This window comes from Lepidochelys kempii, chromosome 9 (genome assembly GCF_965140285.1).
Source record: "Lepidochelys kempii isolate rLepKem1 chromosome 9, rLepKem1.hap1, whole genome shotgun sequence".
In the NCBI taxonomy this organism is placed as follows: Eukaryota; Metazoa; Chordata; order Testudines; family Cheloniidae; genus Lepidochelys; species Lepidochelys kempii.
Window position 1 is genome coordinate 44555167 of NC_136388.1, and position 23713 is coordinate 44578879.

General features: G+C 41.9%; 1 protein-coding gene across 1 annotated transcript in view; it reads left to right on the forward strand.

Annotated features, from left to right (window-relative positions):
- Nucleotides 1-23713, forward strand: part of GPC1 (glypican 1) — a 322306-nt gene that overhangs the window by 256296 nt on the left and 42297 nt on the right. The gene's annotated exons all lie outside the window — the stretch shown is intronic.

Genomic DNA, 23713 nt, shown 5'->3' on the forward strand with positions numbered 1-23713 from the left:
TAGTAAGCAGGCAGACTTGTTGATAGTGAACATCCTTTGCTTGTATAAACAATTGACTGAGGGTCATCTGTCAAATAGTAAACTGGGGCTGTTATAAATACTGACAAAGTAGGAGAATGGAGGTGCAATTCCCCACAAACCAGACTTTACATCAGTTTAACCTATGTGGCATGCTGCCGGGGAAGCTTTAGTCATCCAAATTGTATAGTTGTTGGGTTGCTTGTATATATTCCCCGGACTTTCCTGGCAAAGATATCGCCATGCCTTTACATCACATTGTGTTATTTTCCTCCTTGGTGGTGATATGATGTAAAGCATGGAAAACTGACTTTCAAAGAACATGCTGGCAATGCGTGCAGGAGGTGCATGTCAGTGGGGGGTGATTCTTGTCTCCATATCTATAGCAGTGTGTATTTATACAGTGTATGTACAGAGAGGGCAAGTTTGTAAAGTGCATTGGGGTCTTTGGGGATGGAGGGTGCACTATACATGTAAATTAATGCTATTGAATGTGACGTTTTTGTAGGATAAAATTGTATGCATCCTCTGGTACAAGAGGAACCTTTCAGAGCAGGAGGGAGCCTATCATACTCGCACAAGGTATTCAGGCTTTTTACAGAGGTAGTGTGATGTAGTTGTTCCATGGTCTACAGATGAAAACTGGAAAATCCATTTTATAAAATTACTTGCATACTTCATGTAAAGATGGCAATTGGCAGGGATACGGATCAGGGTGTGACTAAACAATGAATGCAAAAATTGAAATACCAATTAAATTCCTGGAAAGAAAATGCTTGGAAGAGGACAGCATTATTTGCTACAGTGAGTCCAGACTTAGATCTCAGAGAGACATGTTAATGTGTTAACAGTGACAAATCCTTTTATTTATCAATGCGTTACTATAAAACTGTTCAGCTACACAAAAGCCTTTGCACATCTTATTAACATTGCACTCTCATGGTACTTACAGCAGATATAAGAGGAAAATGGTATACATTAAAAGAGACAGAAGTAAAATATTTTTTCATAAATCCTTTGAACTGCTGAGAGTTTCAGCTTTATGCACCCGAATCTAACTTTAGCCCTGGTTAGGTGGGTCTGAGGGGATAAGGTGAGTGGCTGACAAGTTTTTTTTTCCTTTTCCTTGTCCCTGGAGTTCCCCATTCTCTTTTCCTTGCATAAACGCAGCCATAGCTGTTCATAAACTGATTCATTTTCAGCACCAGTTGTTTTTGAAATGGAATATCATTTTGTGTTATGTTGATGTATATCAGTTTTTACACACTCTCATATGTACAATGTGGATTTTAAACTCTGAGTATTTGATTCCACTGCCATGCTTCTAAGTTCTCTTAATCATTTCAGCAGCACTTTATGAAACAAGGTACAATTAAACTGTGTGAAAAATGATCAAATTTCTGATCAGCTGATAAAAGTATGAACTTCTGGAGAAGGTAGCACTGCCTCTTCCTTCTCTCCGTTCCTTCTCCAGATGCAAATTTCTTCAACCTGGATGATTTGTCCTTCAAAACAAAACTCATCAAACCCACTGTTTTTTAAAATATGATTATTTTATAAACAGCATCCATGTGAAACTTCTAAAACTGGTCTGGTTTGCTGAACAGCTCAAAAACCTCAGCAAATCCAGCCCAAGTGTTCAGTTTGTAATTAAACCCACAGGTTTCACCTGTTTGTTCAGGAATTTTCTGCATAGTTCTAGTAGCGCCACTGAAGGACAGGCAGGTGGAGACTGGACTGCTGACACGTAAATTTTGCTTCACAAATATCTTGATATTCAGTAGTTATGTAGAGAACATAGGGCCTGGTTCACCACTGCTTTTCACCTCGCATAGGCATTTACACTGTGTTCAGCTGATGTAAAATGCACTCTCTTTGCACAGGAGTAAATGACTGCATAAGGGATAGATAAAGCAGTGGAGAATCTGGCCGATCGAACTGTACATAATCATCAATACTTTTTGTCAGAGCATTGATGTGATTCTTTTTTAATAACTTGCTGACAGGGTGCAAATTTAACCTGAAAATTATTTGATCCTTTCAATTTATTCCCAATTCCAGGTGATCTGTTGGATTCCCCCATTAACCAAAAATAAAGAGCAGTTCAGATTATTGGCCTTTTAATCTGAATTTTTAATCCCATTTAATCTGAACAAGTTTTTCAACCAGAATTTTCATTTCACAAATGTTTTATGTTGCTTTGTTTTTATGATGATAGGGTTTTTGCTAGGAATAAGGTTGAGAATAAAAACCTTTTCAGCCAGGAACTTCCTTTAAAAATAATATTTGAACTGAAATTTCATGCTTGGTCTCAAACCAATTGTGGATGTTTTGCTCAGAAACTCTATGGAAAACCCACTGGACCAGTTTGAGTTAGACAAGTATAAACTAGAGCTGTCAACAAATCGCAGTTAACTTATGTGATTGACTCAAAAAAATTAATTGCTATTAAGCTCCGTTTAATCACATTGTTAAACAATAGACTACCATTTGAAATTTATTAAATATTTTGGATGTTTTTCTACATTTTCAAATATGTTGATTTCAGTTACAACAAAGAATACGTTACCTAGGGAGGTGGTGGAATCCCCTTCCTTAGAAGCTTTTAAGGTCAGGCTTGACAAAGCCCTGGCTGGGATGATTTAGTTGGGGATTCGTCCTGCTCTGGGCAGGGGGTTGGACTAGATGACCTCCAGAGGTCCCTTCCAACTCTGATATTCTATGATTCTATGAATACAATGTGTACACTGTTCACTTTATATTATTATTTTTTATTACAAATATTTGCACTGTAAAAATGATAAACAAAAGAAACAGTATTTTTCAGTTCACCTCATACAAGTACTGTAGAGCAATCTCTTTATCATGAAAGTGCAACTTAGAAAGGTAGATTTTTTTTTATTACATAACTGCACTCAAAAAACAAAACAATGCAAAACTTCAGCGCCTACAAATCCATTCCGTCCTACTTCTCATTCAGCCAATTGCTAAGACAAACAAGTTTGTTTACATTTATAGGAGAAAATGCTTTTGCCTGCTTCTTATTTACAATGTCACCAGAAAGTGAGAACAGGCGTTCGCCTGGGACTTTTGGAGCCGGCGTTGCAAGGTATTTACATGCCAGATGTGCTAAACATTTGTATTCCCCTTCATGCTTTGGCCACCATTCCAGAGGACATGCTTCCATGCTGATGACACTCGTTTAAAAAAAAAATGCATTAATTACATTTGTGACTGAACTCCTTGGGGGAGAATTGTATGTCTCCGGCTCTATTTTACCTGCATTCTGCCATATATTTCATGTTATAATAGTCTCGGATGATGACTCAGCACATGTTGTTTATATGAAGGTACCTATGTGAAATTTCTTAAGATAGCTACAGCACTCAACCCAAGGTTTAAGAATCTGAAGTGCCTTCCAAAATCTGAGATGGATGAGGTGTGGAGCATGCTTTCAGAAGTCTTAAAAAAGCAACACTCTGATGCGGAACTATAGAATCCAAACCTCCGAAAAAGAAAATCAACCTTCTGCTGGTGGCATCTGACTCTCATGATGAAAACAAACATGCGTCGGTCTACACTGCTTTGGATTGTTATCAAGCAGAACCCGTCATCAGCATGGATGTTATAATTGAAATCAATATATTTGAAAATGTAGAAAACATCAAAAAATATTTAAATAAATGGTATTCTGTTATTGTTTAACAGTTCAATTCATCGTGGATAATTTTTTAATCACTTAACAGCCCTAGTATACACTAATATTTTTTGTATTTTTAAGAAATTGTTTTGACTTTTTTTGTACTCAAAACAACAAAAGCTGCTGATTTCTGTTAAATTGAGGTCTTATCATGTGGCTAGTCCTCTCTGAATAATCATTTAAGTTTGAAAAATAATTGTTAAAGAGCAGTGACGTTGTAAGGGACAATAAGTGTATTCTAAGTGTGCACAGTGCATAGTTTTCCTCAGTAAGATGCACGTTTAATTAGGTGATCAGTAACAACACAGTGAATAGTAATAGTAGAAAGTTTATTTGTATGTATTCTTTGAGCTGGCAGTCTCTTTTGGCCTCTGACTTGCAAGCTGCTGCACACGAGTGGACCTGGCCCCACCTGAGATTCATTGCAAGATGGAGCCCTTAGAGCAAGATCCCTCTCTGATCTTCTTGGTTTTGACCTGTTTTGTCTGCTCTTACAGTACCAGTATATATCATCTTTGTATCCTTCATCCTCATTACAGCTGTTACAATGCCTTCTCTTAAAATGCAATGCAAACAATGCTGGGGAAAGCATAGTGCTTTTCAGACTGGACTCTCCGAGGAGCTTCGTAATGGGGAGGGGAGAGAGAGAGACAGACTGTCTCTGACTGCACAACAGGCAGGATTCTGTAATTTCTGAAGACTGCTGCCTCCCCACTTTGCCAAAGTTGCATTTCTTCTCTTGCCACCAGCTGCCAAACTTCATATCCACTCAACACTTCAGCCAATTCCTGTGCCTTTGTCTCCCAGCAGGCTCTGTGTGCAGCCACTCTAGCTGTGATTGAAAGGTACATGATGGGCAGGTTCAGCTGGGATGCAAGTGGAATAGAAGCTGCCTGCTTGGAGCAGGAACTGCACATACCAGTGGAGATAGGAAGTCTGGTGGGAGCAAGTAGCCTGTCAGAAAATGGCATAACCATTAATTCTCCTTACAGTCACTGTAAATCACACTTGGTTTTAAGGGATAATCTCTGAGACAAACTTTGAACCATAGCAATGGGATCTGAAGCTTTTCATTCCTTGGTTATTCGTACAAACATGGCTCCATCTTGATAGTGATAGAAAACTTACCTGTTCAGTGGCTTCTGTAAAATGATTTTGGAAGTCTCCGTCCATTGGCCAGTGGACCAGGTGAGCATGCAACATGCACAGTGGATATGCTTGTTAGCAGTGTCAGCAGATAGATGAAGGGCTGAACAGAAGTGAAGACTGATAGTCCTCTTTCAGAGCTAGTGCATATTAATGTGCAGTGTGGAAAAGCTTTGCACTCCTGCTTCCAGCTTTATATCTGGTCTGCGGCTAGAGAATTTGATTCTACCTGACTGTCAGCCAGGCACCCTTCACTATAACTCTCTCCTTTATTGTAAGATAGGGTTTGTACAATATGAGAGAGGTCCCACTTACCTCTATTATGGCATTACAAGTATTTGAAAGCCTGGATGGTAGATTGCATGCCAGTGAAAGGGAGAAGAAATATCTCACTTCTATCTAAGATTCCTTTCTTTCATTCTTTCATTATGGAATTGGCAACTGCCCCAAAATAGCATTTGCTGTGACTCAGAGAGAGCTTCATTTGAACAGGTGGAAGTCTTGTGTTTGGAAGGCTTAGGCAGAGGCTGCCAGTTGCCGCTCAGAGGCACAACACTTGTTCCTAGTGCTTGCCATTCTTGGCCTGATGATGCAGGGGAATGGGGAAATGAATTAAAAACAAATCACAGTATAGAAAAATAATGTCGATAACATGGGGAAAAGGAAGCAAAATTAGAAAGTTAGATTTAAACAAGTAAAAGATAAACAGCTGTATGAAAAAGTGTAGAAACTAACAGCAGAGATACACAATGTGAGGAACAGGACTATTCCAGTGCGGGATTATGTTTATTATTTGTGTTATGGTAGTGCCTAGGAACTTCAGTCAAAGATCAGGGGCCATTGGGCTAGGTGCTTTGCAGACAGGTAACAGAAAAGACAGTCTTTCCCTCAGAGAGCTCGCAGTCTGCGTGTTGGACAGCGTGCAAGCATCCCTGTAGATGAAGTAGGATCAGGGAATAGTGTTTGATGTCCAGAGTGTCAGGCTTGCCTCAATAGCTTGCATGTTGCCTGTAACCATAAAAATTACCAGTGAAGATGATTACTTCATTGAGCATTGGGTGGCATTGTTGCTCTCACATTATAACATCCAAGAGGGGTCAAAATTTCATTTCCTTTGCATTGGCTGTTCTCCCATCTTGGTGTAGGATTCTTGATAACCTCACTTTTGAGCCAGGTAGAAATACTATCATTTTTTGTTTGTACAGAGGTAGCAATTAGAGGCCAGGGCCCCATTATGCTAGGTGCTATATCAATATAAAACAAAGACCAGTAAGAAACCAGAACAAAGTTCTCTCACTACGGGATCTCTTCTCTATAACCAGCAGCATACACCTGGTCTGAGCACTGTGTCATAGCTTTGACTTGACCTTTGCGTAGGCTCCTCCTCACTGAGGTAGGTTTCTCTCCTAGTGCAGTTTTTCTGTTTTCACTGTAAAGCCATCATTGTGCCGTTTAGATCTGTTATTACATTGCTGTGAAACATTGTTTAAGAAATAAACCCAAGCCGCTAGCTTACATCTGCAAACCCAGAGTTCTTGTGTACCCTTTCCCAATGCGTCAGCTGCCTCAAATGAGCCAGCCGTTGCTTGGAGCTGTGCTGGCAAAACCAAATGTGCTGGCTGGCTGACCAGACTGCTGTGCATCTGCTTGTTGCTTTAAATAAGTTTAAATGTAGCCACACAGGCACATCTGTGATTAGGTTCAAAATTATCTGTTACCACTCGAGAAAGAGATCTTGGAGTTCCCGGGGATAGTTCTCTGAAAACTTCCACTCGGTTCACAGCAGCAGTCAAAAAGAGTTAAAGGATTGTTAAGAACTATTAGGAAAGGGATAGACAATAAGACAGAAAATATTATAATGCCGTTATATAAATCCATGATAGCCCCACACCTTGAATACTGTGTTCAGTTCTGGTCACCCCATCTCAAAAAGAGGATATAGTGGAACAAGGAAAGTTTCAGAGAAGGGCAACAAAGATGATCAAAGGTATGGAACAGCTTCAATACAAGGAGAAACTAAAAAGATCAGGGCTGTTCAGCTTAGAAAGGGGGACATGACAGAGGTTTATAAAATCATGAACGGTGTAGAAAAAATGGAGAGAAGTGTTATTTACCCTGCAAAAACCAGGGATCATCAGATGAAATGAATAGGCTGCAGGTTTAACACAAACAAGAGGAAGTACTTTTACACACAATGCACAATTAACCTGTGGAACTAATTGCCAAGTGATGTTGTGAAGGCAAAAAGTGGGTTTAAAAATATGGGTTTAAAAAAGAACTAGATAAGTTCATGGAAGATAGGCCCATCAATGGCTATTAGCCAGAATAGTCAGGGATGCAACCCCATGCTCATAGCAACCCTAAACCTCTGATTGTCAGAAGCTGGAAAGGGAAGACAGGGCTGGATCACTCCAGCTGCCCTGTTCCGAATGCTCTCCTGCAACTCTGGTACTGGCCACTGTCAGATACAGGATAATGGGCTAGATGGACCATCTGTCTGACCCAATATGGCCGTTTTTATGAGCGTAAAACATGAGTCCAGGCTGTACTGCTGTTCTGCCCCAAGGCTGCCTATTGCATAAAGATTCCAGCAGTATTAGAGCCCTTTTGTAATCTCTGCCATCAAGAACTCCTCACCCCCCTCTTTAAAAGCTGGTGTTTCACTTTCAAGAACAACTGAGGTGAAATTTTCCACAAACATTCAGGAGGGTACAGTATCTATATAACATGGCAGCAAGTGACATTTCATTTCTCTGTGGCCTCTCTTGCAGATCTCAGCACATAAAGCCCATGCTGTTTTATTGTATTTATCTGTTGGTGTTTAAAGGCAGGACTTGAATGGGTTGTACGTTCTGGGGGATGATTAGCTCTCAAGGATTGGAATCACCTCCATGACATCACCTACATTCCAGGCCGTGGCAGGTGGCCCTCCTGGGGTCTGGGTTCCTCAGGTGGACAGGCAGAGGATGGTAGTGAGATATAAAAGGTGCTTCATCTCATCAGCAATGGGAACACTGTGCAAAAAGTTTATGCCGAGCTTTATTATTTCATATTCTACGACTCCTCTCTGCGCTGTGGAAACTCCCCACCCTGTGGATGTTTGGCAAAGCTAAACCAAGACTGCATTCAAGGTGATGATATGTCTGCACATACACAGGAGAGCTACACGGGACTGTCCTTGGAGAGTGGACGGTGGTAGCAGGCCAACCACATCAGGGAAAGTGCCAGCTGCTTTATCTCCACCCTCTAGAAATGAGCTGCAGGATTCGGGTGGTTCTTTGCTTGCCATTTCCCAATACTTTTGGTGTTCTCTTGCCAGACACCTACCAGGAATTAGCCGTTCTGTGGAGTTTGTATTTGTTTTGACAAATTCAAACAGGATTGGTTGGGATGGGTTTACATTTCCACCCACCCCACACTGTTTTTTCATCCTATTTTTTTTAGTCTCTTTTTTCACATATATTAATTTAGATGGTAAACACCTAAGGACAAGAAACTGCCAGTTTTTTAAAAGATAAAATAGCATATGCACCAGTAGCGCCGATAAATAATACAGATATCATAGACAAACATGAACGTATGTCTCACATCTTCCCCTGATGGTAGAAAGTCAATGAGTCTCTTTTTCGAAAGATCTGAAATTCCAAAGCTGGAGCTAACTGCATCAGATTAATAGGAAATAATAGAGAAATGCAAATGTTACATGATTAAGTGGTTTTGATTATCTGCTCCTTTTGTAGGAAGAGGTGGAATCAACAGAACTATACTCTTAAACGTGGAAAGGTGGAGGAAGCCGAATGGCTGAAGTGATGGGGAGATGGAGCCAGTGGTCTCCAGATGTCTGGAAAGTTAGTTCAAATTGAAACTCATTAAGGGCCTTTTCAAAATGATGATCGTGGTTCCTAGCCAACTTGCTACTGGGAACTGAACTTGTGATTCATTCTGCTCTATTTTAATGTCAATTAAAATAAAACCCAGTTGTTTTGTTGTACTGAACAGCATGGTGACTGGTCTGTGTTCTTTTCCTGAGCCAATATGAGTCTTCATGCTGTAGTGTGATTACCCCTAATAATAATTCACCCTTTTTAACTTTAACCTGGTGGCTTTGGGATTTTTTTTTTAAAGTTCTGGTGCAGGGAACAAGCTTGACAGCAGTAGACACCAAAGTCCTGTCTCTGTCCACAGATAGGTATTGCCTGGGCTGCGGCAATGCAGGGCTCCGACACTGCTGATGAAACTCAACATCACGATTGCCTGAAACATTGCTGGGGGGTTCTGCTTAGTTTCTGATCTTTGAAAGATGTTTTGAAAATACAGTTCGCGACTTTTCAGTCTCTTGACTGATGTGCTGGATAATGCTTACAGCTCACTCACAATGTTCTCATGGGCTCATTACCACCTGTTTGTGTGAAGAAGATGCAAAATGATGACTCAAATGATTACACAGAGCAGCAGACTTTAAAAGGATCCTATTTGTGTGAACCTGGCAGCTGTTTCTTCTAGAATTTTAATCTGAAAGGGTGGAAACTTTGGCTCGTTTAATGCACACCAAGCTGCTAATTACTGAATGGAAAGACTGGCATAGACTTGTACAAAGCAATGGCTGACAGTGTGCCTTCACAAGCTGGCCACTTATTCACTTTGTGAGCTTGGACTTGTCACTTTATGGCCTCATTTTTAAAGGCAGAGAATATCCTCAGTTCCCACTCATTTTAATGGGCAATTGGGTACTCATTATCTTTGGGCAGAGATAAGTAGCCTGATTTTCAGTTTCCCCATCTGTATAATCTGTATAATCCCCATCTGTATCATGATACACAGCCCCTTTTGTAAAGTGCTTTGAGATCCTCGCATGAAGAGCACTAGATAAATACTAAGTGGTGTTATTATAATGAAGCTGCCACCATGGTAATTTCCATGTTTCAGTACCTCCAAACATGTGACTGGTCACCTCCCTGGTGGAAAGATGAACATGTGTCTGCTCTCCCCAAGTTTAGGGTATCAGGGTGTCAAGAAAGTGAGAGAGACTTTCTAACTTTTAACAAAGTCCCCAGTCTATCCATTCATTGTCCAAGGTGCTCAGCAGCTCTCTTCAGGGCCTGTTTTTGCAGTTGCTGTTCCTGCCCCTGACAACCTTGTTCTAACTGTACAGTTCAGACAGTTGGATTGTGGGTAATCAGAGTGGGTCTATCTAAACACCAGCCTGTATTCTTCACCATTTTCTGGTTCACCCAGCCAGACGCAGTGATTGAAAAGCTTACCTCCTTTCTCTGAAACGTTGCCCCTGTGTGTGTTTTCCATGACTCAGAAACCCTCCCCCCCCACTCCTTAATCTGGGTCACCACTTGTAACAGCTGCCTTATGGGTGCACAGAATTAAGTAGAGATGGACATAGCGCTAGTAAGAGCCACTATTATTGCACAGCCAACTGTATACAGTAGCCAACTGACCTTTGCATTAGCGCACCTTGGTTCCTCCTGTTCTCTGACTGTGGCACACAATACTTTAGTCTCCTGAGGCCTGTAACCCTTTAGTCTGATTCTGATGTTGGCTTGGTGTGAAGATTGTCCTCAGAGTGGCCTGTGATATACAGGCGCTCAGACTAGATGTTCTGGTGGTCCCTTCTGGCCTTAAACACAATGACTTTGCCACATCTGGGATGTCCTCTTGAGAAATGGGCGTTACTTTCAAGTAGGGGGCTTTTAGTGGCGGGGTTGCTGATGTACAGGCACTGGCCCCTTATTTGAAGTCAATGGCCTTCTCGTGAGTTAAAAAAAAAATCTGTTCAAAAAATTGTGCTTTCCAGGAGTCATGGTAAAACCTTAGTTCCACTGTAGAGTCGCCTAGGTTCAGATGCTAATAGCCTTCTCTGTCCCTATCTAAAATAGGGTCACATTAGTAATCCAGAGTGTAAGCGTGCATGTGATCTAGAGAGCATCCCTTGAAGCCCATAGCTCCCCATCTTCCAAAGTGGGGCTTTATTTTCAAATCCAGGCATGAGTCCAGCGGCTGTGCTGATAATGGTCTAGGCTGAATTGGTCTTTCAGAAGTCGGTAGCCCTTCTTGGAGAAGTTGGCAGAAGAGGAGGGGAAAAGAAAATTCAGCTAATATGAGGCTGCTAGTAAAGAAATATTGTTAATTACATTTGCTATATGTATAGGTATTTATGTTCACACCACCCTTCTGGAGATAAGGGGAGCAGAACAATTTGTTATGCATGTCTTTGTGTGTGCATGTACGCACCTCAGATCCATGTTGCTTCTCTGAGGACAATGCTGGCGAAGTAACCTGAGAGCTGTAGGTATCTGGCATACGCGCAATGAGTCTGGTCTTGCTGCAAGAATGTGATAAAGCTTTTAGAATGCTAGTGATGCTGCTGTTTAGTGAAAATCTCTCCTTTCTGACCATCTTTCATCTTCCCTTTGGAGGGGACAAACGCTGACAAAGGAGAGCTACTCCAGGCATGCCAGACAGAGCTTTGCTACTTCTCTTTCTTTTTTAGAGAGGACAACAAAAGGAGGAGCACTTTGAGAGGTAGGATATCACTATCAGGATACAGGCCAATCCCAACAATGTAGGAAATTAGCAGAAGATCACTCTGCTCCTGCTCAAGGCTGATTTTAGGATTTTGAGGGCCCTTAGTGAGGGGGGGACAAAGTCACTTGAACCTTTTTTTAATCTTTTCTTTCCCTCCTTTCCTCCTCACACGCTCACAAGACTAGGTAGAGATAAGACAGTGAAATAGTCACTTAGTGAATTGTGAGTTTTCTCTCACATGTTGGGTGTCCCTTTAGAATCAGGTTCCATGGGATATTAAAGACCAGTTCTCCTTCTACCCCACCGGTATCTCCCTCACTTTGGGCCTGATCCTGCTCCCCTTTAAGTCTGTGGGAAAACTCAAAGGTAGCGCAAAGGGAGCAGGCTTGAGCCCTGGCTCTGAGGCGACTGCTTTCCTGTCAGCCTCAAGGACAGAATGTGAAGCCAGATAGAAAAAACAGCCTGAGCTACTGCTTCTGCTTCAGGTAGCAGCGCAGTGCTGTCCTGGCCCCATCTATTAAGGTGTGCGGTAAGTCCTCTCTCTGAGGATGATACATGCTGTGGTGCAGGACTTCAGCTGCTGACAATAGTGTAGCTCCAATAGTGTTGTCATATAGCGTGTAGTATGGAAACTCTGGGTCATAGATAAGCGAAGTGAGGTAAGGCTGGAGGAAGTCAGTAGTCCATTATAAATAGCAAAATAATGAATTTTTAAGGTCAGATCCCATGAAAAGTATGTTTTCGTTTAGCAGAGTTCCAGTAAGAGCAGCCATATGAAATAGTGAAGGGCAAGAAGGCATCTGTCTGTGGAGGCTTGCTCTGGCCAGAAGTCAATGGAGCGAAGTACCAGTTAAGGATCTGGCCAAATATCTGTAGTGTAGCCTACATTTGCCATCAGCCAAACAAATTGTCCTCTCAAGAGGCCAATCTGGTAGTCTGATCACAGTTGTGAGCCAAACTGGCCTAATGTTATCCTGTATATTTATCAACTGGCCTCGTTATCCATCCAAAAATCTATCCCATCTATCCATCCATATTTCTAAGGAGCCCTACCACCTCAGTGTCCAAGTGCTGGTCTCTGTCTCATACCAGTCTGATGAGTGTGTTGGGAGGTGGGGAGAGAAGAGTACGAAAAATACCTGAGAGATCTGTGCTTACTTTACTGCTATTAAATGCCTTTAAAATGTACATAAAAGCCGCTGAAGCCTGAGGAGCCTCAGCCCGCAACAACAGAGATGCAGATTGTCATTTTCCTTTCAAGCCAGACTTCAAAAGGAAAAAGGGTTTATTTTTGCTATTCAGAATCAGCATTTCAGAAGGGAACGTTTGTAACTTGACTATAGATCCTCAGGCCAACGGACCAAATCCTTCTCCTGGTGAAGTCGCTCAGAGTTTTGCCATTGACTTTAACAGCAGCAGATTTGGGCTCTTGTTTGTAACTGGCAATGGTGAGAGTGTAATCTGACTGGCATCTGGTAGCTGACCATATCTGTCTCTGACTGCTACCAACCTGTGTGTCACAGCAGGTGATGGGGCTGTGACAGGAAAGGTATAGTCATTGCTAGATACTGATTTTCCAGTGTTCATGACTTGCTGAAAATGCATCTTTTCCCATGATTGGGCTCTTCCCAAAAGTGAGTGAAAAGTATGAGTAGTGATCCAATTGCCACAAAAGTAGTTGTTCTGTTTTTTAACTATGGAGATCCTGTAATTCCTTCTCATGTAGATAATGGGGTTGTTTGACGCTTCTAGTCTCAGGAGTGTAGGACTGTGCTTTTTTTCCGTTCTGTGGTTCAGGAACAGTAAAACCTGGGGCTCCAAGGGTGTGGATATGTGGAACCCTGACTTTGTTCTCTGATGTTTCTGATCTCCTTCACAGCAAACAATTGTTTTCGATAAGAGATTCTGTAAGTTCGACTTCTCTTTTGAAGTTTCCTTTATTTCCATGAGCTCAGATTCCGTGTGCTGCTAGTTGTCGCTCTGTAGTGGAAACACTTCTATCTAAAGCTGGCAGTGTCCCCAAAAAATGATTCCACCTTTTTCTTCTAGAGCCTGATCCTGTAACAATGATGTCAAATGGGATTTTTGCCATTGACATCAGTGGGAGCAAAGTGGCTATCTAGTAAGGAGGCAGATTTTGTTAGAGTCCCCCCCACACTTTAATGTGTAGGACCAACATCATCTCTTTTGGAAGAGCTCTCATGGTCCTTTCAGGCTTCTGCTATCATTTCAGAGGGGCAATACAGCTCTAGGGTGCTGCACTGCTGCCCTAACCCCTGCAGCTTGGAAAGATCTGAACAGTATGTCTTTTTCCTGACTTCTCCCTGGCCCCTATTCAGAGGAGGAAAATTATTTGCTTTATTCAGTATTTGGTGCGGTTTTCCGTTATTCCAACTGGAGCTGCCTCCTCTCTGTCCCATTGGTTTGCACCAGGCTCTGAGCTTCCAGCCTTGTTGTTTTAAATGACAGCTGGTTGACTCTGTTCATGGGTTTGGAACATTCCAATAAAACCTATGTAGGTGCTTTAGTGGAAAGAGGAAAGTGACATGATCATGGATGCAAGAGAAATGCATCACATGGATGTGCACATGTACGTTGAATGGTGGCCACTCAAGTTGTACATGTAAATCATACATTAGGGGACACAAATGGGTGATTTGTGCTTTTTACATGCACCAAGGGGAAACAAAGATTGACTTTTTTCCTCCATGTTCTACAAAAATATAAACTTCCTTTTGGCAGTGAAATGAAGAATCAGAGGCCTAACCTGTTATCAGTAAGTATGTTTACCATGAGGAGACAAGAGCTATTAGAATCCCAGGGACCCTCCCTACGAGATTACCTACTTGATGATGTCCCTTTAATTGATTACTTATCTCAATCTACAGATAGTTTCTGTGCAGCGCTCATTATGTAAAGATTTATAACTGTGCACTAAAGCATACAATCAATGAAATAACAAGGAACGTTTTTTGTCAGAGTTCTTCCAAACTGATTCCTTTCTAAATTGCATGAGAGTTCAAAAAAAAAAAAATTGCTCCCCCCCCCCACGAGAATTGTTCACAAAACCATTAATTTTACAGTAATTGACTTAGACGCTGCTCAGGAGGGGAGAGAAATAAAGGAAACAAATGCCACTTTGAATGCAGAGAATTATGATGTGTTCTCAGTTTTCTGATGTGTTCTCTCCAAGCGCACCTGTCCTCCCCGAAGGATCTGCTGTCTGTTTTGCAAATGCTGGTGATGAACAGTCAGACAGGGAGTCTCAGTCCATTAGTCACATTAGTGTGCCTGTATCGTGAGCGCTGCAAAATTTTGAATTCTATTTCCATACTAGATGTGACATCGAGTTTTCTAAAAGATTGTCCAGGCGAGGAGCTTGCTGTGGAGGAGCGAAGTGGTTTTATCAACAAAGAATGGCGTCAACCCAGAAAGGGAAGTAGCCGCAGAGGAGCACAGAGTTCATCTCTTGATATAAACCACAATTGCAGGATAATACCTGATGACAGCCTTCTTGAAATGTCGGTACTTTTGGTGGAACAATGCATTTCACAGGGGGAGTTTCTGTTCCATTGGATTACCTCATTGCCACTAAAATCAAACACTGTATACCCAGCTGGAAGGTTGGTTTAATTAAAATGACATACCACACAATACTATTTTGTATACTAAGCATTTTTGCCATTTTTAGCCTGGATTTATGAATAGGGTGGGGATGGGGGGGGGCTACTCCTATTGAAGTCAATAGCAAAACTCCCATTTACATCATTAAAGTGGGAGCAGGATGGGGCATGTGATTTCTACTTAGTAGTATTTAAAATAATTATTTTTAAATTGTTCTTAGTTGCATTTTATATATTTATTTCTGCAGCTGATAAATGACTGAATAGTGCATTGATTCCAAGTTAAAATCTGTGTTTTTCAGTAAATATTTCTACTGATGACTTTGATTTGACTCGGATAGGTTCAGATTCTTGGGGGATAGGTCACACAGCCTATTGTGAATCTATTCTTGACATCTTGGCATAGTTTCTGAGTCACAGTACTAAGAAAAGACTCCAATAGATACCAGTGGTGAAGGAGACCCAGGAAGGGAGGGAGACTAAAGGCCATTGAGGTAATTCACATGTCTGGAAATTACATCTGTGTTGGATGAGCTCTAATATTAGAAGATCTGCAGCTAAACTATACTATGTAGAAGTAGGTCTTGAAAGAAAAATTCCCAGGGCTCAATGCTGGTCCAAATGAAGTCAACAGCAAAACTCTCATAGACTTCAGTGGGATCAGGATGTGGCTCCATCAGAGGAGAACAGATAAGAACACAAGAGGAGAGCACAACAAGGTCACAACAAGAATATTTTGGGATTAATTTGGAAAAAAAAAAAGTAAATTATAAACAAATCATTATTTTACATTGGGATTGATCTTTACTTCTATGAATTATTTATTTATTCCATATCAATATCTATTTCTATCTCTGTATCGAGATATATCAGTAGCTGTCTATATATATTTAGAGATTCTCCACCAATAAAACTTCAAAAATGTGAACAGCTTAAATCACCTCCCCAGTGTTACTCCTGGAAAATGTCTCTGATTCTCTTCCATTAAAATGTAAAGACAAATATCAAATGTCTGCCAGCATGTTACTCCATACCTGCCTTCTGAGAACATGTACGAACATATTTTAATGAGAGAGGTGTCAGAGCACAGACTCTAACCCCTGCAGCAACTCCTGCCTCTAATCAAGTGGGAGGGGTGAGGCAAGAGAACGCACGGGTGAGATGGGGAAGAATTCTTAGAGATCTTTGTTTCCATAAAGGCTGCATTGTTTCTTTCAACTGAGTTGTCGATTGACATTAAAAAAGACTTCAGAATCCTGATGACTTGTTCTCTCATGAAGTGGTTCTAATGAAATTCTTATTGTAATAAAAATGCCATTGACAGGAGTGCAGCCAGGTATTTCAACAGCCTGTACTTTAGCACAGGCTGGGACAGATTAATAGTGCTCAGATAAATCAATAATTGTCATGTGCTGTCTTCATGCAGTGCTACATTTAAAGATGAGCAAATGATGTTTTACTTAATCTTCAGGAGTTTGCATGCTTCTGATTTTGGGACACCTTGTGATTAATAGCTGGCTTTGACTATTCATAGTTATCAGTTATTACAAATCTTAGTTGGAAACCTAGTCTTTTTCACCAGTTTTTAATTGGCACCAGATGTTTGAGGAGTCAGATGTTGAATGGGAAGTTAGGTGTAATTTTTAAATGCTTTTTAGTTTAGAGTGAAAGAGAAAGGACATTGGAAACTGCTTGGTTTGGGATATTTCGTCTTGCCTGTATGAATAAAATAACTTTTCACCTGAAGGGAAACTAATGAAATTACAGCTATCAGAACTGAGACTTTTTTAAAAAAACTGATCCTTATGGAAATTCACAAGCAGGCTTTTCCTTAGTATATCAAGACCAATGAGTACTGTACATGTTTTACATTTTATTTGAGAGAGAGAGAGTGTGTGTGTGTGTGTGTGTGTGTATAAAGTTAGTGCTCCTGAGAGTTATTGACATAACAGGTATAGCCCAAGCATCTTCAGAGTAAGCTTCTTTATGCAGTTCCACCAATGCGCCTAAACCCTGACCTGAAAGAAAATGTCCTTGGGGGTGAGTTGGGTTCAGTCACCAAGTCTGTTCAGTCTTTGGTGTGTCCGTTGAGATAGCCAACACGTGAGCTAATTACAGTAGAACCTTAGAGTTACGAACACCAGGGTTACGAAATGATCGGTCAACCACACACCTCAAGTATGCAAACAGGCAGCAGCAGAAAAAAATAAAGTAAATACAGTACATTGTTAAATGTAAACTACTAAAAAAAAAAAGAGAGATTTGACAAGATTTAAAAAAAAAGATGTGATATAAGAAAACTTTCTGTGCTCGTTTCATTTAAATGAAGATGGTTAAAAGCATTTTCTTTTGCATAATAAAGTTTCAAAGTGGTATTAACTCAATGTTCAGTTGTCAACTTTTGAAACAAGAACCATAACATTTTGCTCAGATTTACGAACAACCTGCATTCCTGAGGTGTTCATAACTCTGAGGTTCTACTGTAGGGCCAATTGTAGTAGTTTCTGTGATGTGATGACTATCCATTTGGAACTGGACTGAGAACTTCAGCCCATTTCAGTTAGGAAAATAAGCACTCATCAGATCAGTCAGGACTGACTGGGACACAATCAACAACTTAGTGATGGAAGGTCCTATGGGCCTGATTCAAAGTTCACTGAAGTCAATGAGAGTCTTTCCTTTGACTTCAGTGAGATTTGTATCAGACCCCCTCTATCCCATTTGTAGGAGCAATAGGAATACTGCCAAGCACAGGCGCCGACTTTCCAATATGCTGGGAGGTGCTCGACCCCCAGCTCTGCCCCAGGACCTGCCTCCACTCCACCCTTTCCCCCAAGGCCCCACCCCACCCACCTCTTTCCACTCCTGCCCTGCCATACCTCTTCCCGTCCCTACTGCGCTCCTGCCCCACCTCTTCCTGCCCTGTTCCACCCCAACTGTGTTGCATCCTCGCTTCCTCCCTCACTCCACAGTGCCTCTTGCACGTGGCAAAACAGCTGTTTGCTGAGGGCAGGAGGCATGGGGAGGGAGGAGAAGGCGGCGTTGATTGGCAGGGCCTGCCAGTAGGCAGGAGGCACTGGAGGATGGGGAGGTTCTGATAGGGGGCTGCCAGTGGGTGTTCATCACCCACCATTTTTTCTGGAGCACCCACGGAGTTGGTGCCTATGTTGCCAAGTTCTGCAGAATTTTTCTCCTTATTCTGTAGACATTCATGGGGGGGACATGATTTTTTTTTTTAAAAAGCAAGTTGACTTTTTTTAAAAATAAAAGGCAAACACTAATTGTTACTCAAATCAGAAGTTCTAAACTGACTTTTTACTAATACACTAACTTGTCTTAGATCGTCACATTCATCCTCAAGATCTTCCTCCTAACATCATCCTCCAGATTATCTGTTCTCCTTCCCCTGGAGACATTCCAGTCCAGCACAATACTTCTCTTCAGATCTCTCTGATTCCTAGCTTTCTTTTGCAGCCCTCAGACTTATCTGTTCCTATGCTCACAGTATAATATCAATTCTCTTTGGCCTGGTAGCTGAGGCGTGCTTTTGATAAGACCATGCAACAACTTTTAGTGAACAAATTTTGCACTAAGCTTTCCATCCTGGTGAAGAGTTTGCACCGCTAGCTCTGTTCTGTCATGGACATTTCAATTCCACGCTTGCCTGCATTATGGCAGCGGCCCTCAACCTTTCCAGGCTGCTGTACCCCCTTCAGGAGTCTGATTTGTCTTGCGAATGGCCAAGTTTCACCTCACTTAAAAACTCCTTGCTTACAAAATCAGACTTAAACATACAAAAGTGTCACAGCCCACAGTTATTGAAAAATGGCTGACTTTCTTATTTTTGTCATATAATTATAAAATAAACCAATTATAATATAAATATTGTACTTCCTTTTCAGTGTATAGCGCATAGAGAAGTGTAAACAAGTCATTGTCGGTATGAAATTTTAGTTTGTACTGACTGCACTAGTGCTTTTTATGTAGCCTGTGGTAAAACTAGGCAAATATCTGGATGAGTTGACGTACCCCCTGGAAAACCTCTGCGTACCCTCAGGGGTACACATAGCCCTGGTTGAGAATTACTGCCTTAGGTGGTCTAGACTTTTTAGTGACGTTCCATAAAATGGCATCGTCCATGCAGTGTCAACTTGCGCATATGGTGTGTGCGAGGTCATGCTTTACAGAGGACACAATTTTGTTCTACAGTGCACATTCAGGAGCTGGACAGAATGGCCCCATGGGCTGCCAGTTGGACATTTTTTGTGAATTCAGGGGCATGCAATGAAAACGTTGTATACGTAGACACATGCCACTGCCTAGAAGAGCAAGATACATTTTCTAGTGGACTTTTTAAGTGCAAATCATAGGGTAATAGTAATGAATCCGTTTAAAATCTGTGCCACAGGGGCTGCTGCCAAAGGTACAAAATGTATAGGTTGAGATATTCAAAAGTGGATGCCTCATATTAGACTCCTGAGTTGAGTTTTAGACACCCAAGTGGCTGATATTCAGAAGTTCTGAGCACCTAGCAGCTTAAGTTGAAGTCAAGGGCAGTTCAGCACTTCTAAATAACAGGATATACATATATAGGGTCCTTTGGGTGTCACACTACTGTTGTAAAAGGGGAAATGTGGTACCAGACTCTTGAGTAGAGTGGAGAGATGAAGGTAGGAATCCTTTATAAATATCACAATAAAGAAATAAAATAAGGGACTTTTAATTTAATAAATGAAGCTTATTAATTTAACTTGCAGTGTTCCAATAGCAATAGTCACATGAAATAAACACCCTACCATGGGGGGCAAGGAAACATCTTGCAAAAATCCTTAAGATGACATTGACATCTAAATCTAGGCACTCATCGGGGCTGAGCTCCTAACATGGATCAAACTCCTTGGTCTAGCTGAGCCTGTAAACCTGAGTATTCCCAGGCTGAAGCAGACTTCTAGATGGATTGAACTCTTAGGCTGGAATGAGCTGCTGAGGCTGGAGACCAGCTTTATAGTCCCTTGGCTCCACCCCTTATTGGTTTTAACTAATCAGCCACCTCCACCTCTCTATGAAGTTTTGCCCCCTTTACATATGTATTTTATTTTTCCCTGTTAAAACACTTACCTGCCTTACTACTAGCCAAGCAGAAAAAAAAGGTCACCACCAAATAAAAAAAGCAGTCTTTCACGGGGAGCTGCAGTACTGCTCCCTTAACAATATCCTGTGTAAGGATATAAATGGCAGCACTTTCAAGGCCTCCCTCATCATACAAAATTGGAGTCCCATGGCCAGTGACAAACACCATGGCTTTCCCTGGCTCCAAAAGAAATGCCTCTAAACGTGGCCTCACAGTAGAAACGTCCATGTATCTGTTTTGTAAAGTAAGGGCAATGAGAAGATGGAAAGGGGAAACCAGTTCTGTGCTGCATACCTGGCCGTTGGTATCTAGGGTGTCCAGGTGTCCAGCTTTCAATCAGAAAGTCTGGTTGAAAAGGGGACCTGATGGTGTCCAGTCAGATCTACTGACCAGAAAGCCAAAGTCCGGTCACTGTAGGTGGGGGAGGCACCAAATCATCACCCGTGCCAGCTCTTACTCAGCTAGGGCCACCTTCTACCCACATCGGGCAGCTACAGCTCCCAGCCCCGGCTCTGCAGGCGAATCCCTCCTGACCCACGCAGGAAGGGGTGGAGAGGGGAAAAGCAGTGAGTGATGGAGGGAGGGGGAAAGAGGAGCAAACAGAGGCGGGGACTTCAGGGGGAAGGGGCAGGCCAAGAGCAGGGCCTCGGGGGAAGAGGTGGGGCAGGGGCGGGTACTCAGGGGTAGGGGGGTAGGGGTAGGGCCTCATGGGACGGGGCAGGGAAGGGTAGGTGCCGCTACTCTTGCTGGAGTGTCCGGTTTTTAAATGTTACATAGTTGGCAACCCTCATTGGATCTTCCTTCCTGGTCTTCCCTGGAGTCTTTCCATATAACTCAATAAGGTGTTCTAATGCAAACAACATGCATTACTCGAACAGCCCTTTTGCAGATCTGTGCTTTAGGGATGTCAGGGACAGTTTTCTCCATCACTTGCATAACATTAGCTCTTCATTTTGAGTATCTTGACTTCTGGACCTGATTGTGCTATTCCCTTTGTTCAAGGAGTCTAGTTGTGTGAGTACATACCAACTACTGGTTGCGGAGGTGTACCCATAATGCTGTCCATTCTCCTTTTGCTCCCTATCGAGATTTTCTTCACAGGGTCAGGGATGTGTATGTTACAGTAGAAGAAAAAGGTCACAATGTGTTATCAATACAATAGCTTTACAAGCACAAAGCCACAAGAGTGCAAAAAAGGCAGACAGCCCAAACAATTAGTGCTGCCATCCCTTAACCTCACTATATCCAAGAGATCTAGAGAGAGATTCTCATAGTCAGTTGTTTGGTACAGTATGATGTAAGCTCTCAACATATAGTCTATAAAGATAATAAATTAATTTCTGATTAAATGTCTCCACGCTATTTCTGAGACTCCTTTCAAAGCTAGACATCTCAACACCACTAATAAGTACTGTGTGTCGGAAAAGAGTCTCCATGCAGTTCATATTTTAAAAAGAGAAATTTCAAAATATTATCTGCAATTAGGACGCTCGCTGGAAGAAAGCAATCAGTCCCCTTTATTTCTTGGGTAGCATCTCCTTCGGCAATGGACAAAGTATCGAGACATTTGGACAAGTGATCTAAGCAAATGCTTTAGGATTAGAGCTATGTGGAATGTTCACATCAAATCCTCCTGAACCTTGACTTCAAGGTGCCGTGTGCTAGCAAATCTCCTATCCAAGTTCTCAAAAACTGCGTGGGATTGTTTGCCTAGCTGGCCCTGTGGGCATCAGCCAGCCCTTACCCTACGCTCACCACCTCAAAGCCCCTTTTGATTCAACAAAATAACCTGCAAGGGTTAGTGTGCCTCCAGAGCCTGTTAGCTGAATTGGGAGAGCTTAGTTCCTAAACACATTTTAAATCGAACCCTTCAGGCTTCAGACAGTCCCCTACCGGATTCTACATTTTAGCTCAGTGAGCCCAAGTGTGGAGCAGTCCTATCACTGTGTATGTTAGATGGAAGCAACAGCAGACTGAGGAACCTGCATCTTAGAGCTCAAGAGCCTGATTCTCCTCTCACAGAGGTACAGTGGAACAAACTCCGTGAAAGTTAATGGATTTACATGGGCAGGGCTGGCCCACAACATTTTGGCACCTGAGGCAGGGAGATCAAATGATGCTCCCATTCCCCCTCGCTTGGGCCAGAACTTTGAAAGGTCTCAATTCTGCCTTCTTCCTGTTCTACTTCTCTCATGGTAGTGCTCTGCTACCTATCTCAATAAAGGAAAACTAACAACTTAAAATGCCTTGTTCAAAAATTTTAAGTAACACTTAACTTTCAAACGCCTGAACAGCAAATGTAACTTTTCTTGTCTGCATAGTAAACACTGGCCTTTTTATCTGTTTGAGTAATCAAAATGGTGCTTTCTGTGCCTTCTTGATTGCAAAGATTTGAACTGCTCCCGGAAGGTCCACAGTCTGGGCCAGCTCATGCTCTATTGAGATGATTGCAAGGCTGACCAGCCTCTCCTCTGTCATTGTGGAGCATAGATGTGTTTTTATTTACTACAATCTAGCACCTGGTTAAAGAATTCAACTTTGAATTGTTGTTTGGGGTCTCTCATGGGATTATCCCGTGCCTCATAATCAAAATGTCTTCTTCAGTGACTCTTGTTCTTGAATGGGTAAGAAAATAGCTTCAGTGTGAAGTTCCTCTGCCAACTTCTGTGCACTCTTCAGAACGTTTTGAAATCCCTCATCTATAGTTATGACTTTGCTTTATCCAGTTGTTCCATTGCACCAGATATATCAAGGTCAACACCTTGGAGTCTCTTGCTTACAACATTTATTTCAAACAGTATGTCATGCCACAACACTAAGCCACACAGAAATTTGAAGTTCTGTATGTTTCTGGTGATTCCATTTCCCTCTGCCACTTTTCTCCCACGAACAGCTCCTGTCACAGCATTATCCTCCATAATGGCAACTATGACATCATCTATCCTCCCAGTTTGATGTTGGATAGGCTTTATCGCCTCCACTCGACTTTCCCATCGTGTGGCTCTGTGGTTTCAGTGTCAGAGAGGATGTTCCCAGATGTTGCTTCAAAATTTGCCATCAAAGAGTTGATGCAGAGAAAAATACATAGATGCTTTGAATTACATTAAAAAATTCAACAGCCTCACTAGAAGCTGATGCTGCATCACTGACCACCAAGTTCAATGAATGAGAACTGCACGGGACAAAAAAAACTTGAGGGTTTAACTCTTGGATCCGTGTCTGCACTCCTCTATTCTTTCCTCTCATGTTGGCACCATTATCGTAGCCCTGACTTCTCAGGTCAGCTATCGCAATTCCCGTATCTTCCAGCTTTTTAAGAAGCACATTTGTCATACAGCTCCTGTAGTATCATCAATGTCAATACAGTCTAGAAAATGCTCTGACAGTCACCATTGCAGGGACATTTTCACTAGGTTCTGTTGTTGTTACAAAACGCACCATTAAAGTCATTTGTTCAGTATGGCTGATGTCAGGTGTGCAGTCCAGAATAACAGAGTAAAATCTTGCTGACTTCAGATCTTCCACAATCTTCTGTTTGACTTTTGTTGCCAGTAACTG